This window comes from Lactuca serriola, chromosome 1 (assembly GCF_051521515.1).
Source record: "Lactuca serriola cultivar US96UC23 chromosome 1, Lser_US96UC23_V15, whole genome shotgun sequence".
NCBI lineage: Eukaryota > Viridiplantae > Streptophyta > Magnoliopsida > Asterales > Asteraceae > Lactuca > Lactuca serriola.
The window spans coordinates 207,871,657-207,885,068 of NC_136408.1; the positions used below are offsets into that span (position 1 = coordinate 207,871,657).

Genomic DNA, 13,412 nt, shown 5'->3' on the forward strand with positions numbered 1-13,412 from the left:
TTCATCGTTGATTGTTTCCGCGTTTCCCGAACGGAGCCGATCCCTCACGTGGGTCCCACGCCTCGCGTTCGAAAGCAAACGACGTTCTGCGTCTTGTAAGACATAAAAACAATAAGCATGGATAATATTTCGGGTGCGATCATACCAGCACTAATGCACCAGATCCCATCAGAACTCCGCAGTTAAGCGTGCTTGGGCGAGAGTAGTACTAGGATGGGTGACCCCCTGGGAAGTCCTCGTGTTGCACCCCCTTTTTCGTTGCCCGTTTGCGTTTTTTTAGGTTTTAGGTGCGTTTTTTTTTCTTTCTTGCTATGTCTATGCTCGGGCGGCATCCGGTTCATCGTTGATTGTTTCCGCGTTTCCCGAACGGAGCTGATCCCTCACGTGGGTCCCACGCCTCGCGTACGAAAGCAAACGACGTTCTGCGTCTTGTAAGACATAAAAACAATAAGCATGGATAGTATTTCGGGTGCGATCATACCAGCACTAATGCACCGGATCCCATCAGAACTCCGCAGTTAAGCGTGCTTGGGCGAGAGTAGTACTAGGATGGGTGACCCCCTGGGAAGTCCTCGTGTTGCACCCCCTTTTTCGTTGCCCGTTTGCGTTTTTTTAGGTTTTAGGTGCGTTTTTTTTTTCTTTCTTGCTATGTCTATGCTCGGGCGGCATCCGGTTCATCGTTGATTGTTTCCGCGTTTCCCGAACGGAGCCGATCCCTCACGTGGGTCCCACGCCTCGCGTTCGAAAGCAAACGACGTTCTGCGTCTTGTAAGACATAAAAACAATAAGCATGGATAGTATTTCGGGTGCGATCATACCAGCACTAATGCACCGGATCCCATCAAAACTCCGCAGTTAAGCGTGCTTGGGCGAGAGTAGTACTAGGATGGGTGACCCCCTGGGAAGTCCTCGTGTTGCACCCCCTTTTTCGTTGCCCGTTTGCGTTTTTTTAGGTTTTAGGTGCGTTTTTTTTTTCTTTCTTGCCATGTCTATGCTCGGGCGGCATCCGGTTCATCGTTGATTGTTTCCGCGTTTCCCGAACGGAGTCGATCCCTCACGTGGGTCCCACGCCTCGCGTTCGAAAGCAAACGACGTTCTGCGTCTTGTAAGACATAAAAACAATAAGCATGGATAGTATTTCGGGTGCGATCATACCAGCACTAATGCACCGGATCCCATCAGAACTCCGCAGTTAAGCGTGCTTGGGCGAGAGTAGTACTAGGATGGGTGACCCCCTGGGAAGTCCTCGTGTTGCACCCCCTTTTTCGTTGCGCGTTTGCGTTTTTTTAGGTTTTAGGTGCGTTTTTTTTTTTCTTTCTTGCTATGTCTATGCTCGGGCGGCATCCGGTTCATCGTTGATTGTTTCCGCGTTTCCCGAACGGAGCCGATCCCTCACGTGGGTCCCACGCCTCGCGTTCGAAAGCAAACGACGTTCTGCGTCTTGTAAGACATAAAAACAATAAGCATGGATAGTATTTCAGGTGCGATCATACCAGCACTAATGCACCGGATCCCATCAGAACTCCGCAGTTAAGCGTGCTTGGGCGAGAGTAGTACTAGGATGGGTGACCCCCTGGGAAGTCCTCGTGTTGCACCCCCTTTTTCGTTGCCCGTTTGCGTTTTTTTAGGTTTTAGGTGCGTTTTTTTTTCTTTCTTGCTATGTCTATGCTCGGGCGGCATCCGGTTCATCGTTGATTGTTTCCGCGTTTCCCGAACGGAGCCGATCCCTCACGTGGGTCCCACGCCTCGCGTACGAAAGCAAACGACGTTCTGCGTCTTGTAAGACATAAAAACAATAAGCATGGATAGTATTTCGGGTGCGATCATACCAGCACTAATGCACCGGATCCCATCAGAACTCCGCAGTTAAGCGTGCTTGGGCGAGAGTAGTACTAGGATGGGTGACCCCCTGGGAAGTCCTCGTGTTGCACCCCCTTTTTCGTTGCCCGTTTGCGTTTTTTTAGGTTTTAGGTGCGTTTTTTTTTCTTTCTTGCTATGTCTATGCTCGGGCGGCATCCGGTTCATCGTTGATTGTTTCCGCGTTTCCCGAACGGAGCCGATCCCTCACGTGGGTCCCACGCCTCGCGTTCGAAAGCAAACGACGTTCTGCGTCTTGTAAGACATAAAAACAATAAGCATGGATAGTATTTCGGGTGCGATCATACCAGCACTAATGCACCGGATCCCATCAGAACTCCGCAGTTAAGCGTGCTTGGGCGAGAGTAGTACTAGGATGGGTGACCCCCTGGGAAGTCCTCGTGTTGCACCCCCTTTTTCGTTGCCCGTTTGCGTTTTTTTAGGTTTTAGGTGCGTTTTTTTTTCTTTCTTGCTATGTCTATGCTCGGGCGGCATCCGGTTCATCGTTGATTGTTTCCGCGTTTCCCGAACGGAGCCGATCCCTCACGTGGGTCCCACGCCTCGCGTTCGAAAGCAAACGACGTTCTGCGTCTTGTAAGACATAAAAACAATAAGCATGGATAGTATTTCGGGTGCGATCATACTAGCACTAATGCACCGGATCCCATCAGAACTCCGCAGTTAAGCGTGCTTGGGCGAGAGTAGTACTAGGATGGGTGACCCCCTGGGAAGTCCTCGTGTTGCACCCCCTTTTTCGTTGCCCGTTTGCGTTTTTTTAGGTTTTAGGTGCGTTTTTTTTTTCTTTCTTGCTATGTCTATGCTCGGGCGGCATCCGGTTCATCGTTGATTGTTTCCGCGTTTCCCGAACGGAGCCGATCCCTCACGTGGGTCCCACGCCTCGCGTTCGAAAGCAAACGACGTTCTGCGTCTTGTAAGACATAAAAACAATAAGCATGGATAGTATTTCGGGTGCGATCATACCAGCACTAATGCACCGGATCCCATCAGAACTCCGCAGTTAAGCGTGCTTGGGCGAGAGTAGTACTAGGATGGGTGACCCCCTGGGAAGTCCTCGTGTTGCACCCCCTTTTTCGTTGCCCGTTTGCGTTTTTTTAGGTTTTAGGTGCGTTTTTTTTTTCTTTCTTGCTATGTCTATGCTCGGGCGGCATCCGGTTCATCGTTGATTGTTTCCGCGTTTCCCGAACGGAGCCGATCACTCACGTGGGTCCCACGCCTCGTGTACGAAAGCAAACGACGTTCTGCGTCTTGTAAGACATAAAAACAATAAGCATGGATAGTATTTCGGGTGCGATCATACCAGCACTAATGCACCGGATCCCATCAGAACTCCGCAGTTAAGCGTGCTTGGGCGAGAGTAGTACTAGGATGGGTGACCCCCTGGGAAGTCCTCGTGTTGCACCCCCTTTTTCGTTGCCCGTTTGCGTTTTTTTAGGTTTTAGGTGCGTTTTTTTTTTCTTTCTTGCTATGTCTATGCTCGGGCGGCATCCGGTTCATCGTTGATTGTTTCCGCGTTTCCCGAACGGAGCCGATCCCTCACGTGGGTCCCACGCCTCGCGTTCGAAAGCAAACGACGTTCTGCGTCTTGTAAGACATAAAAACAATAAGCACGGATAGTATTTCGGGTGCGATCATACCAGCACTAATGCACCGGATCCCATCAGAACTCCGCAGTTAAGCGTGCTTGGGCGAGAGTAGTACTAGGATGGGTGACCCCCTGGGAAGTCCTCGTGTTGCACCCCCTTTTTCGTTGCCCGTTTGCGTTTTTTTAGGTTTTAGGTGCGTTTTTTTTTCTTTCTTGCTATGTCTATGCTCGGGCGGCATCCGGTTCATCGTTGATTGTTTCCGCGTTTCCCGAACGGAGCCGATCCCTCACGTGGGTCCCACGCCTCGCGTTCGAAAGCAAACGACGTTCTGCGTCTTGTAAGACATAAAAACAATAAGCATGGATAGTATTTCGGGTGCGATCATACTAGCACTAATGCACCGGATCCCATCAGAACTCCGCAGTTAAGCGTGCTTGGGCGAGAGTAGTACTAGGATGGGTGACCCCCTGGGAAGTCCTCGTGTTGCACCCCCTTTTTCGTTGCCCGTTTGCGTTTTTTTAGGTTTTAGGTGCGTTTTTTTTTTCTTTCTTGCTATGTCTATGCTCGGGCGGCATCCGGTTCATCGTTGATTGTTTCCGCGTTTCCCGAACGGAGCCGATCCCTCACGTGGGTCCCACGCCTCGCGTTCGAAAGCAAACGACGTTCTGCGTCTTGTAAGACATAAAAACAATAAGCATGGATAGTATTTCGGGTGCGATCATACCAGCACTAATGCACCGGATCCCATCAGAACTCCGCAGTTAAGCGTGCTTGGGCGAGAGTAGTACTAGGATGGGTGACCCCCTGGGAAGTCCTCGTGTTGCACCCCCTTTTTCGTTGCCCGTTTGCGTTTTTTTAGGTTTTAGGTGCGTTTTTTTTTCTTTCTTGCTATGTCTATGCTCGGGCGGCATCCGGTTCATCGTTGATTGTTTCCGCGTTTCCCGAACGGAGCCGATCCCTCACGTGGGTCCCACGCCTCGCGTACGAAAGCAAACGACGTTCTGCGTCTTGTAAGACATAAAAACAATAAGCATGGATAGTATTTCGGGTGCGATCATACCAGCACTAATGCACCGGATCCCATCAGAACTCCGCAGTTAAGCGTGCTTGGGCGAGAGTAGTACTAGGATGGGTGACCCCCTGGGAAGTCCTCGTGTTGCACCCCCTTTTTCGTTGCCCGTTTGCGTTTTTTTAGGTTTTAGGTGCGTTTTTTTTTTCTTTCTTGCTATGTCTATGCTCGGGCGGCATCCGGTTCATCGTTGATTGTTTCCGCGTTTCCCGAACGGAGCCGATCCCTCACGTGGGTCCCACGCCTCGCGTACGAAAGCAAACGACGTTCTGCGTCTTGTAAGACATAAAAATAATAAGCATGGATAGTATTTCGGGTGCGATCATACCAGCACTAATGCACCGGATCCCATCAGAACTCCGCAGTTAAGCGTGCTTGGGCGAGAGTAGTACTAGGATGGGTGACCCCCTGGGAAGTCCTCGTGTTGCACCCCCTTTTTCGTTGCCCGTTTGCGTTTTTTTAGGTTTTAGGTGCGTTTTTTTTTTCTTTCTTGCTATGTCTATGCTCGGGCGGCATCCGGTTCATCGTTGATTGTTTCCGCGTTTCCCGAACGGAGCCGATCCCTCACGTGGGTCCCACGCCTCGCGTTCGAAAGCAAACGACGTTCTGCGTCTTGTAAGACATAAAAACAATAAGCATGGATAGTATTTCGGGTGCGATCATACCAGCACTAATGCACCGGATCCCATCAGAACTCCGCAGTTAAGCGTGCTTGGGCGAGAGTAGTACTAGGATGGGTGACCCCCTGGGAAGTCCTCGTGTTGCACCCCCTTTTTCGTTGCCCGTTTGCGTTTTTTTAGGTTTTAGGTGCGTTTTTTTTTTCTTTCTTGCTATGTCTATGCTCGGGCGGCATCCGGTTCATCGTTGATTGTTTCCGCGTTTCCCGAACGGAGCCGATCACTCACGTGGGTCCCACGCCTCGCGTACGAAAGCAAACGACGTTCTGCGTCTTGTAAGACATAAAAACAATAAGCATGGATAGTATTTCGGGTGCGATCATACCAGCACTAATGCACCGGATCCCATCAGAACTCCGCAGTTAAGCGTGCTTGGGCGAGAGTAGTACTAGGATGGGTGACCCCCTGGGAAGTCCTCGTGTTGCACCCCCTTTTTCGTTGCCCGTTTGCGTTTTTTTAGGTTTTAGGTGCGTTTTTTTTTTCTTTCTTGCTATGTCTATGCTCGGGCGGCATCCGGTTCATCGTTGATTGTTTCCGCGTTTCCCGAACGGAGCCGATCCCTCACGTGGGTCCCACGCCTCGCGTTCGAAAGCAAACGACGTTCTGCGTCTTGTAAGACATAAAAACAATAAGCACGGATAGTATTTCGGGTGCGATCATACCAGCACTAATGCACCGGATCCCATCAGAACTCCGCAGTTAAGCGTGCTTGGGCGAGAGTAGTACTAGGATGGGTGACCCCCTGGGAAGTCCTCGTGTTGCACCCCCTTTTTCGTTGCCCGTTTGCGTTTTTTTAGGTTTTAGGTGCGTTTTTTTTTTCTTTCTTGCTATGTCTATGCTCGGGCGGCATCCGGTTCATCGTTGATTGTTTCCGCGTTTCCCGAACGGAGCCGATCCCTCACGTGGGTCCCACGCCTCGCGTTCGAAAGCAAACGACGTTCTGCGTCTTGTAAGACATAAAAACAATAAGCATGGATAGTATTTCGGGTGCGATCATACTAGCACTAATGCACCGGATCCCATCAGAACTCCGCAGTTAAGCGTGCTTGGGCGAGAGTAGTACTAGGATGGGTGACCCCCTGGGAAGTCCTCGTGTTGCACCCCCTTTTTCGTTGCCCGTTTGCGTTTTTTTAGGTTTTAGGTGCGTTTTTTTTTTCTTTCTTGCTATGTCTATGCTCGGGCGGCATCCGGTTCATCGTTGATTGTTTCCGCGTTTCCCGAACGGAGCCGATCCCTCACGTGGGTCCCACGCCTCGCGTTCGAAAGCAAACGACGTTCTGCGTCTTGTAAGACATAAAAACAATAAGCATGGATAGTATTTCGGGTGCGATCATACCAGCACTAATGCACCGGATCCCATCAGAACTCCGCAGTTAAGCGTGCTTGGGCGAGAGTAGTACTAGGATGGGTGACCCCCTGGGAAGTCCTCGTGTTGCACCCCCTTTTTCGTTGCCCGTTTGCGTTTTTTTAGGTTTTAGGTGCGTTTTTTTTTCTTTCTTGCTATGTCTATGCTCGGGCGGCATCCGGTTCATCGTTGATTGTTTCCGCGTTTCCCGAACGGAGCCGATCCCTCACGTGGGTCCCACGCCTCGCGTACGAAAGCAAACGACGTTCTGCGTCTTGTAAGACATAAAAACAATAAGCATGGATAGTATTTCGGGTGCGATCATACCAGCACTAATGCACCGGATCCCATCAGAACTCCGCAGTTAAGCGTGCTTGGGCGAGAGTAGTACTAGGATGGGTGACCCCCTGGGAAGTCCTCGTGTTGCACCCCCTTTTTCGTTGCCCGTTTGCGTTTTTTTAGGTTTTAGGTGCGTTTTTTTTTCTTTCTTGCTATGTCTATGCTCGGGCGGCATCCGGTTCATCGTTGATTGTTTCCGCGTTTCCCGAACGGAGCCGATCCCTCACGTGGGTCCCACGCCTCGCGTACGAAAGCAAACGACGTTCTGCGTCTTGTAAGACATAAAAATAATAAGCATGGATAGTATTTCGGGTGCGATCATACCAGCACTAATGCACCGGATCCCATCAGAACTCCGCAGTTAAGCGTGCTTGGGCGAGAGTAGTACTAGGATGGGTGACCCCCTGGGAAGTCCTCGTGTTGCACCCCCTTTTTCGTTGCCCGTTTGCGTTTTTTTAGGTTTTAGGTGCGTTTTTTTTTTCTTTCTTGCTATGTCTATGCTCGGGCGGCATCCGGTTCATCGTTGATTGTTTCCGCGTTTCCCGAACGGAGCCGATCCCTCACGTGGGTCCCACGCCTCGCGTTCGAAAGCAAACGACGTTCTGCGTCTTGTAAGACATAAAAACAATAAGCATGGATAGTATTTCGGGTGCGATCATACCAGCACTAATGCACCGGATCCCATCAGAACTCCGCAGTTAAGCGTGCTTGGGCGAGAGTAGTACTAGGATGGGTGACCCCCTGGGAAGTCCTCGTGTTGCACCCCCTTTTTCGTTGCCCGTTTGCGTTTTTTTAGGTTTTAGGTGCGTTTTTTTTTTCTTTCTTGCTATGTCTATGCTCGGGCGGCATCCGGTTCATCGTTGATTGTTTCCGCGTTTCCCGAACGGAGCCGATCACTCACGTGGGTCCCACGCCTCGCGTACGAAAGCAAACGACGTTCTGCGTCTTGTAAGACATAAAAACAATAAGCATGGATAGTATTTCGGGTGCGATCATACCAGCACTAATGCACCGGATCCCATCAGAACTCCGCAGTTAAGCGTGCTTGGGCGAGAGTAGTACTAGGATGGGTGACCCCCTGGGAAGTCCTCGTGTTGCACCCCCTTTTTCGTTGCCCGTTTGCGTTTTTTTAGGTTTTAGGTGCGTTTTTTTTTTCTTTCTTGCTATGTCTATGCTCGGGCGGCATCCGGTTCATCGTTGATTGTTTCCGCGTTTCCCGAACGGAGCCGATCCCTCACGTGGGTCCCACGCCTCGCGTTCGAAAGCAAACGACGTTCTGCGTCTTGTAAGACATAAAAACAATAAGCACGGATAGTATTTCGGGTGCGATCATACCAGCACTAATGCACCGGATCCCATCAGAACTCCGCAGTTAAGCGTGCTTGGGCGAGAGTAGTACTAGGATGGGTGACCCCCTGGGAAGTCCTCGTGTTGCACCCCCTTTTTCGTTGCCCGTTTGCGTTTTTTTAGGTTTTAGGTGCGTTTTTTTTTCTTTCTTGCTATGTCTATGCTCGGGCGGCATCCGGTTCATCGTTGATTGTTTCCGCGTTTCCCGAACGGAGCCGATCCCTCACGTGGGTCCCACGCCTCGCGTTCGAAAGCAAACGACGTTCTGCGTCTTGTAAGACATAAAAACAATAAGCATGGATAGTATTTCGGGTGCGATCATACTAGCACTAATGCACCGGATCCCATCAGAACTCCGCAGTTAAGCGTGCTTGGGCGAGAGTAGTACTAGGATGGGTGACCCCCTGGGAAGTCCTCGTGTTGCACCCCCTTTTTCGTTGCCCGTTTGCGTTTTTTTAGGTTTTAGGTGCGTTTTTTTTTTCTTTCTTGCTATGTCTATGCTCGGGCGGCATCCGGTTCATCGTTGATTGTTTCCGCGTTTCCCGAACGGAGCCGATCCCTCACGTGGGTCCCACGCCTCGCGTTCGAAAGCAAACGACGTTCTGCGTCTTGTAAGACATAAAAACAATAAGCATGGATAGTATTTCGGGTGCGATCATACCAGCACTAATGCACCGGATCCCATCAGAACTCCGCAGTTAAGCGTGCTTGGGCGAGAGTAGTACTAGGATGGGTGACCCCCTGGGAAGTCCTCGTGTTGCACCCCCTTTTTCGTTGCCCGTTTGCGTTTTTTTAGGTTTTAGGTGCGTTTTTTTTTTCTTTCTTGCTATGTCTATGCTCGGGCGGCATCCGGTTCATCGTTGATTGTTTCCGCGTTTCCCGAACGGAGCCGATCCCTCACGTGGGTCCCACGCCTCGCGTACGAAAGCAAACGACGTTCTGCGTCTTGTAAGACATAAAAACAATAAGCATGGATAGTATTTCGGGTGCGATCATACCAGCACTAATGCACCGGATCCCATCAGAACTCCGCAGTTAAGCGTGCTTGGGCGAGAGTAGTACTAGGATGGGTGACCCCCTGGGAAGTCCTCGTGTTGCACCCCCTTTTTCGTTGCCCGTTTGCGTTTTTTTAGGTTTTAGGTGCGTTTTTTTTTTCTTTCTTGCTATGTCTATGCTCGGGCGGCATCCGGTTCATCGTTGATTGTTTCCGCGTTTCCCGAACGGAGCCGATCCCTCACGTGGGTCCCACGCCTCGCGTACGAAAGCAAACGACGTTCTGCGTCTTGTAAGACATAAAAATAATAAGCATGGATAGTATTTCGGGTGCGATCATACCAGCACTAATGCACCGGATCCCATCAGAACTCCGCAGTTAAGCGTGCTTGGGCGAGAGTAGTACTAGGATGGGTGACCCCCTGGGAAGTCCTCGTGTTGCACCCCCTTTTTCGTTGCCCGTTTGCGTTTTTTTAGGTTTTAGGTGCGTTTTTTTTTTCTTTCTTGCTATGTCTATGCTCGGGCGGCATCCGGTTCATCGTTGATTGTTTCCGCGTTTCCCGAACGGAGCCGATCCCTCACGTGGGTCCCACGCCTCGCGTACGAAAGCAAACGACGTTCTGCGTCTTGTAAGACATAAAAATAATAAGCATGGATAGTATTTCGGGTGCGATCATACCAGCACTAATGCACCGGATCCCATCAGAACTCCGCAGTTAAGCGTGCTTGGGCGAGAGTAGTACTAGGATGGGTGACCCCCTGGGAAGTCCTCGTGTTGCACCCCCTTTTTCGTTGCCCGTTTGCGTTTTTTTAGGTTTTAGGTGCGTTTTTTTTTTCTTTCTTGCTATGTCTATGCTCGGGCGGCATCCGGTTCATCGTTGATTGTTTCCGCGTTTCCCGAACGGAGCCGATCCCTCACGTGGGTCCCACGCCTCGCGTTCGAAAGCAAACGACGTTCTGCGTCTTGTAAGACATAAAAACAATAAGCATGGATAGTATTTCGGGTGCGATCATACCAGCACTAATGCACCGGATCCCATCAGAACTCCGCAGTTAAGCGTGCTTGGGCGAGAGTAGTACTAGGATGGGTGACCCCCTGGGAAGTCCTCGTGTTGCACCCCCTTTTTCGTTGCCCGTTTGCGTTTTTTTAGGTTTTAGGTGCGTTTTTTTTTTCTTTCTTGCTATGTCTATGCTCGGGCGGCATCCGGTTCATCGTTGATTGTTTCCGCGTTTCCCGAACGGAGCCGATCCCTCACGTGGGTCCCACGCCTCGCGTACGAAAGCAAACGACGTTCTGCGTCTTGTAAGACATAAAAACAATAAGCATGGATAGTATTTCGGGTGCGATCATACCAGCACTAATGCACCGGATCCCATCAGAACTCCGCAGTTAAGCGTGCTTGGGCGAGAGTAGTACTAGGATGGGTGACCCCCTGGGAAGTCCTCGTGTTGCACCCCCTTTTTCGTTGCCCGTTTGCGTTTTTTTAGGTTTTAGGTGCGTTTTTTTTTTCTTTCTTGCTATGTCTATGCTCGGGCGGCATCCGGTTCATCGTTGATTGTTTCCGCGTTTCCCGAACGGAGCCGATCCCTCACGTGGGTCCCACGCCTCGCGTTCGAAAGCAAACGACGTTCTGCGTCTTGTAAGACATAAAAACAATAAGCATGGATAGTATTTCGGGTGCGATCATACCAGCACTAATGCACCGGATCCCATCAGAACTCCGCAGTTAAGCGTGCTTGGGCGAGAGTAGTACTAGGATGGGTGACCCCCTGGGAAGTCCTCGTGTTGCACCCCCTTTTTCGTTGCCCGTTTGCGTTTTTTTAGGTTTTAGGTGCGTTTTTTTTTTCTTTCTTGCTATGTCTATGCTCGGGCGGCATCCGGTTCATCGTTGATTGTTTCCGCGTTTCCCGAACGGAGCCGATCCCTCACGTGGGTCCCACGCCTCGCGTTCGAAAGCAAACGACGTTCTGCGTCTTGTAAGACATAAAAACAATAAGCATGGATAGTATTTCGGGTGCGATCATACCAGCACTAATGCACCGGATCCCATCAGAACTCCGTAGTTAAGCGTGCTTGGGCGAGAGTAGTACTAGGATGGGTGACCCCCTGGGAAGTCCTCGTGTTGCACCCCCTTTTTCGTTGCCCGTTTGCGTTTTTTTAGGTTTTAGGTGCGTTTTTTTTTCTTTCTTGCTATGTCTATGCTCGGGCGGCATCCGGTTCATCGTTGATTGTTTCCGCGTTTCCCGAACGGAGCCGATCCCTCACGTGGGTCCCACGCCTCGCGTTCGAAAGCAAACGACGTTCTGCGTCTTGTAAGACATAAAAACAATAAGCATGGATAGTATTTCGGGTGCGATCATACTAGCACTAATGCACCGGATCCCATCAGAACTCCGCAGTTAAGCGTGCTTGGGCGAGAGTAGTACTAGGATGGGTGACCCCCTGGGAAGTCCTCGTGTTGCACCCCCTTTTTCGTTGCCCGTTTGCGTTTTTTTAGGTTTTAGGTGCGTTTTTTTTTTCTTTCTTGCTATGTCTATGCTCGGGCGGCATCCGGTTCATCGTTGATTGTTTCCGCGTTTCCCGAACGGAGCCGATCCCTCACGTGGGTCCCACGCCTCGCGTTCGAAAGCAAACGACGTTCTGCGTCTTGTAAGACATAAAAACAATAAGCATGGATAGTATTTCGGGTGCGATCATACCAGCACTAATGCACCGGATCCCATCAGAACTCCGCAGTTAAGCGTGCTTGGGCGAGAGTAGTACTAGGATGGGTGACCCCCTGGGAAGTCCTCGTGTTGCACCCCCTTTTTCGTTGCCCGTTTGCGTTTTTTTAGGTTTTAGGTGCGTTTTTTTTTCTTTCTTGCTATGTCTATGCTCGGGCGGCATCCGGTTCATCGTTGATTGTTTCCGCGTTTCCCGAACGGAGCCGATCCCTCACGTGGGTCCCACGCCTCGCGTACGAAAGCAAACGACGTTCTGCGTCTTGTAAGACATAAAAACAATAAGCATGGATAGTATTTCGGGTGCGATCATACCAGCACTAATGCACCGGATCCCATCAGAACTCCGCAGTTAAGCGTGCTTGGGCGAGAGTAGTACTAGGATGGGTGACCCCCTGGGAAGTCCTCGTGTTGCACCCCCTTTTTCGTTGCCCGTTTGCGTTTTTTTAGGTTTTAGGTGCGTTTTTTTTTTCTTTCTTGCTATGTCTATGCTCGGGCGGCATCCGGTTCATCGTTGATTGTTTCCGCGTTTCCCGAACGGAGCCGATCCCTCACGTGGGTCCCACGCCTCGCGTTCGAAAGCAAACGACGTTCTGCGTCTTGTAAGACATAAAAACAATAAGCATGGATAGAATTTCGGGTGCGATCATACCAGCACTAATGCACCGGATCCCATCAGAACTCCGCAGTTAAGCGTGCTTGGGCGAGAGTAGTACTAGGATGGGTGACCCCCTGGGAAGTCCTCGTGTTGCACCCCCTTTTTCGTTGCCCGTTTGCGTTTTTTTAGGTTTTAGGTGCGTTTTTTTTTTCTTTCTTGCTATGTCTATGCTCGGGCGGCATCCGGTTCATCGTTGATTGTTTCCGCGTTTCCCGAACGGAGCCGATCCCTCACGTGGGTCCCACGCCTCGCGTTCGAAAGCAAACGACGTTCTGCGTCTTGTAAGACATAAAAACAATAAGCATGGATAGTATTTCGGGTGCGATCATACCAGCACTAATGCACCGGATCCCATCAGAACTCCGCAGTTAAGCGTGCTTGGGCGAGAGTAGTACTAGGATGGGTGACCCCCTGGGAAGTCCTCGTGTTGCACCCCCTTTTTCGTTGCCCGTTTGCGTTTTTTTAGGTTTTAGGTGCGTTTTTTTTTCTTTCTTGCTATGTCTATGCTCGGGCGGCATCCGGTTCATCGTTGATTGTTTCCGCGTTTCCCGAACGGAGCCGATCCCTCACGTGGGTCCCACGCTTCGCGTTCGAAAGCAAACGACGTTCTGCGTCTTGTAAGACATAAAAACAATAAGCATGGATAGTATTTCGGGTGCGATCATACCAGCACTAATGCACCGGATCCCATCAGAACTCCGCAGTTAAGCGTGCTTGGGCGAGAGTAGTACTAGGATGGGTGACCCCCTGGGAAGTCCTCGTGTTGCACCCCCTTTTTCGTTGCCCGTTTGCGTTTTTTTAG

General features: G+C 50.7%; 40 non-coding genes across 40 annotated transcripts; all 40 read left to right on the forward strand.

Moving 5' to 3' along the window:
• Window positions 1-131: 131 nt before the first annotated feature.
• On the forward strand, window positions 132-250 carry LOC145083778 (5S ribosomal RNA). The gene has a single exon (XR_013698239.1). It is a non-coding gene; the product is annotated as a 5S ribosomal RNA (ribosomal RNA).
• Window positions 251-467: 217 nt separating this feature from the next.
• Window positions 468-586, forward strand: LOC145082697 (5S ribosomal RNA). The gene has a single exon (XR_013697200.1). It is a non-coding gene; the product is annotated as a 5S ribosomal RNA (ribosomal RNA).
• A 218-nt stretch (window positions 587-804) lies between these two features.
• On the forward strand, window positions 805-923 carry LOC145084695 (5S ribosomal RNA). The gene has a single exon (XR_013699128.1). It is a non-coding gene; the product is annotated as a 5S ribosomal RNA (ribosomal RNA).
• Window positions 924-1,141: 218 nt separating this feature from the next.
• Window positions 1,142-1,260, forward strand: LOC145082699 (5S ribosomal RNA). The gene has a single exon (XR_013697202.1). It is a non-coding gene; the product is annotated as a 5S ribosomal RNA (ribosomal RNA).
• Window positions 1,261-1,479: 219 nt separating this feature from the next.
• On the forward strand, window positions 1,480-1,598 carry LOC145083658 (5S ribosomal RNA). The gene has a single exon (XR_013698125.1). It is a non-coding gene; the product is annotated as a 5S ribosomal RNA (ribosomal RNA).
• A 217-nt stretch (window positions 1,599-1,815) lies between these two features.
• Window positions 1,816-1,934, forward strand: LOC145082701 (5S ribosomal RNA). Its single transcript, XR_013697203.1, has one exon. It is a non-coding gene; the product is annotated as a 5S ribosomal RNA (ribosomal RNA).
• Window positions 1,935-2,151: 217 nt separating this feature from the next.
• On the forward strand, window positions 2,152-2,270 carry LOC145082702 (5S ribosomal RNA). Its single transcript, XR_013697204.1, has one exon. It is a non-coding gene; the product is annotated as a 5S ribosomal RNA (ribosomal RNA).
• Window positions 2,271-2,487: 217 nt separating this feature from the next.
• On the forward strand, window positions 2,488-2,606 carry LOC145083447 (5S ribosomal RNA). The gene has a single exon (XR_013697923.1). It is a non-coding gene; the product is annotated as a 5S ribosomal RNA (ribosomal RNA).
• Window positions 2,607-2,824: 218 nt separating this feature from the next.
• On the forward strand, window positions 2,825-2,943 carry LOC145082703 (5S ribosomal RNA). Its single transcript, XR_013697205.1, has one exon. It is a non-coding gene; the product is annotated as a 5S ribosomal RNA (ribosomal RNA).
• Window positions 2,944-3,161: 218 nt separating this feature from the next.
• Window positions 3,162-3,280, forward strand: LOC145082704 (5S ribosomal RNA). Its single transcript, XR_013697206.1, has one exon. It is a non-coding gene; the product is annotated as a 5S ribosomal RNA (ribosomal RNA).
• Window positions 3,281-3,498: 218 nt separating this feature from the next.
• Window positions 3,499-3,617, forward strand: LOC145082705 (5S ribosomal RNA). Its single transcript, XR_013697207.1, has one exon. It is a non-coding gene; the product is annotated as a 5S ribosomal RNA (ribosomal RNA).
• Window positions 3,618-3,834: 217 nt separating this feature from the next.
• On the forward strand, window positions 3,835-3,953 carry LOC145083448 (5S ribosomal RNA). Its single transcript, XR_013697924.1, has one exon. It is a non-coding gene; the product is annotated as a 5S ribosomal RNA (ribosomal RNA).
• A 218-nt stretch (window positions 3,954-4,171) lies between these two features.
• LOC145082706 (5S ribosomal RNA) lies at window positions 4,172-4,290 on the forward strand. Its single transcript, XR_013697208.1, has one exon. It is a non-coding gene; the product is annotated as a 5S ribosomal RNA (ribosomal RNA).
• Window positions 4,291-4,507: 217 nt separating this feature from the next.
• LOC145082707 (5S ribosomal RNA) lies at window positions 4,508-4,626 on the forward strand. The gene has a single exon (XR_013697209.1). It is a non-coding gene; the product is annotated as a 5S ribosomal RNA (ribosomal RNA).
• Window positions 4,627-4,844: 218 nt separating this feature from the next.
• On the forward strand, window positions 4,845-4,963 carry LOC145082708 (5S ribosomal RNA). The gene has a single exon (XR_013697210.1). It is a non-coding gene; the product is annotated as a 5S ribosomal RNA (ribosomal RNA).
• A 218-nt stretch (window positions 4,964-5,181) lies between these two features.
• On the forward strand, window positions 5,182-5,300 carry LOC145082709 (5S ribosomal RNA). The gene has a single exon (XR_013697211.1). It is a non-coding gene; the product is annotated as a 5S ribosomal RNA (ribosomal RNA).
• A 218-nt stretch (window positions 5,301-5,518) lies between these two features.
• Window positions 5,519-5,637, forward strand: LOC145082711 (5S ribosomal RNA). The gene has a single exon (XR_013697213.1). It is a non-coding gene; the product is annotated as a 5S ribosomal RNA (ribosomal RNA).
• A 218-nt stretch (window positions 5,638-5,855) lies between these two features.
• LOC145082712 (5S ribosomal RNA) lies at window positions 5,856-5,974 on the forward strand. The gene has a single exon (XR_013697214.1). It is a non-coding gene; the product is annotated as a 5S ribosomal RNA (ribosomal RNA).
• A 218-nt stretch (window positions 5,975-6,192) lies between these two features.
• LOC145083449 (5S ribosomal RNA) lies at window positions 6,193-6,311 on the forward strand. Its single transcript, XR_013697925.1, has one exon. It is a non-coding gene; the product is annotated as a 5S ribosomal RNA (ribosomal RNA).
• A 218-nt stretch (window positions 6,312-6,529) lies between these two features.
• On the forward strand, window positions 6,530-6,648 carry LOC145082713 (5S ribosomal RNA). Its single transcript, XR_013697215.1, has one exon. It is a non-coding gene; the product is annotated as a 5S ribosomal RNA (ribosomal RNA).
• A 217-nt stretch (window positions 6,649-6,865) lies between these two features.
• Window positions 6,866-6,984, forward strand: LOC145082714 (5S ribosomal RNA). The gene has a single exon (XR_013697216.1). It is a non-coding gene; the product is annotated as a 5S ribosomal RNA (ribosomal RNA).
• A 217-nt stretch (window positions 6,985-7,201) lies between these two features.
• LOC145082715 (5S ribosomal RNA) lies at window positions 7,202-7,320 on the forward strand. Its single transcript, XR_013697217.1, has one exon. It is a non-coding gene; the product is annotated as a 5S ribosomal RNA (ribosomal RNA).
• A 218-nt stretch (window positions 7,321-7,538) lies between these two features.
• Window positions 7,539-7,657, forward strand: LOC145082716 (5S ribosomal RNA). Its single transcript, XR_013697218.1, has one exon. It is a non-coding gene; the product is annotated as a 5S ribosomal RNA (ribosomal RNA).
• A 218-nt stretch (window positions 7,658-7,875) lies between these two features.
• On the forward strand, window positions 7,876-7,994 carry LOC145082717 (5S ribosomal RNA). The gene has a single exon (XR_013697219.1). It is a non-coding gene; the product is annotated as a 5S ribosomal RNA (ribosomal RNA).
• A 218-nt stretch (window positions 7,995-8,212) lies between these two features.
• Window positions 8,213-8,331, forward strand: LOC145082718 (5S ribosomal RNA). Its single transcript, XR_013697220.1, has one exon. It is a non-coding gene; the product is annotated as a 5S ribosomal RNA (ribosomal RNA).
• A 217-nt stretch (window positions 8,332-8,548) lies between these two features.
• On the forward strand, window positions 8,549-8,667 carry LOC145083450 (5S ribosomal RNA). Its single transcript, XR_013697926.1, has one exon. It is a non-coding gene; the product is annotated as a 5S ribosomal RNA (ribosomal RNA).
• A 218-nt stretch (window positions 8,668-8,885) lies between these two features.
• Window positions 8,886-9,004, forward strand: LOC145082719 (5S ribosomal RNA). The gene has a single exon (XR_013697221.1). It is a non-coding gene; the product is annotated as a 5S ribosomal RNA (ribosomal RNA).
• A 218-nt stretch (window positions 9,005-9,222) lies between these two features.
• Window positions 9,223-9,341, forward strand: LOC145082720 (5S ribosomal RNA). Its single transcript, XR_013697222.1, has one exon. It is a non-coding gene; the product is annotated as a 5S ribosomal RNA (ribosomal RNA).
• A 218-nt stretch (window positions 9,342-9,559) lies between these two features.
• On the forward strand, window positions 9,560-9,678 carry LOC145082722 (5S ribosomal RNA). Its single transcript, XR_013697224.1, has one exon. It is a non-coding gene; the product is annotated as a 5S ribosomal RNA (ribosomal RNA).
• Window positions 9,679-9,896: 218 nt separating this feature from the next.
• Window positions 9,897-10,015, forward strand: LOC145082723 (5S ribosomal RNA). Its single transcript, XR_013697225.1, has one exon. It is a non-coding gene; the product is annotated as a 5S ribosomal RNA (ribosomal RNA).
• A 218-nt stretch (window positions 10,016-10,233) lies between these two features.
• On the forward strand, window positions 10,234-10,352 carry LOC145082724 (5S ribosomal RNA). The gene has a single exon (XR_013697226.1). It is a non-coding gene; the product is annotated as a 5S ribosomal RNA (ribosomal RNA).
• Window positions 10,353-10,570: 218 nt separating this feature from the next.
• Window positions 10,571-10,689, forward strand: LOC145082725 (5S ribosomal RNA). Its single transcript, XR_013697227.1, has one exon. It is a non-coding gene; the product is annotated as a 5S ribosomal RNA (ribosomal RNA).
• Window positions 10,690-10,907: 218 nt separating this feature from the next.
• LOC145082726 (5S ribosomal RNA) lies at window positions 10,908-11,026 on the forward strand. The gene has a single exon (XR_013697228.1). It is a non-coding gene; the product is annotated as a 5S ribosomal RNA (ribosomal RNA).
• A 218-nt stretch (window positions 11,027-11,244) lies between these two features.
• On the forward strand, window positions 11,245-11,363 carry LOC145082818 (5S ribosomal RNA). Its single transcript, XR_013697322.1, has one exon. It is a non-coding gene; the product is annotated as a 5S ribosomal RNA (ribosomal RNA).
• Window positions 11,364-11,580: 217 nt separating this feature from the next.
• Window positions 11,581-11,699, forward strand: LOC145083453 (5S ribosomal RNA). Its single transcript, XR_013697928.1, has one exon. It is a non-coding gene; the product is annotated as a 5S ribosomal RNA (ribosomal RNA).
• Window positions 11,700-11,917: 218 nt separating this feature from the next.
• On the forward strand, window positions 11,918-12,036 carry LOC145082727 (5S ribosomal RNA). The gene has a single exon (XR_013697229.1). It is a non-coding gene; the product is annotated as a 5S ribosomal RNA (ribosomal RNA).
• Window positions 12,037-12,253: 217 nt separating this feature from the next.
• On the forward strand, window positions 12,254-12,372 carry LOC145082728 (5S ribosomal RNA). Its single transcript, XR_013697230.1, has one exon. It is a non-coding gene; the product is annotated as a 5S ribosomal RNA (ribosomal RNA).
• Window positions 12,373-12,590: 218 nt separating this feature from the next.
• Window positions 12,591-12,709, forward strand: LOC145082729 (5S ribosomal RNA). Its single transcript, XR_013697231.1, has one exon. It is a non-coding gene; the product is annotated as a 5S ribosomal RNA (ribosomal RNA).
• Window positions 12,710-12,927: 218 nt separating this feature from the next.
• LOC145082730 (5S ribosomal RNA) lies at window positions 12,928-13,046 on the forward strand. Its single transcript, XR_013697232.1, has one exon. It is a non-coding gene; the product is annotated as a 5S ribosomal RNA (ribosomal RNA).
• Window positions 13,047-13,263: 217 nt separating this feature from the next.
• LOC145082731 (5S ribosomal RNA) lies at window positions 13,264-13,382 on the forward strand. The gene has a single exon (XR_013697233.1). It is a non-coding gene; the product is annotated as a 5S ribosomal RNA (ribosomal RNA).
• The last annotated feature ends 30 nt before the right edge of the window (window positions 13,383-13,412 follow it).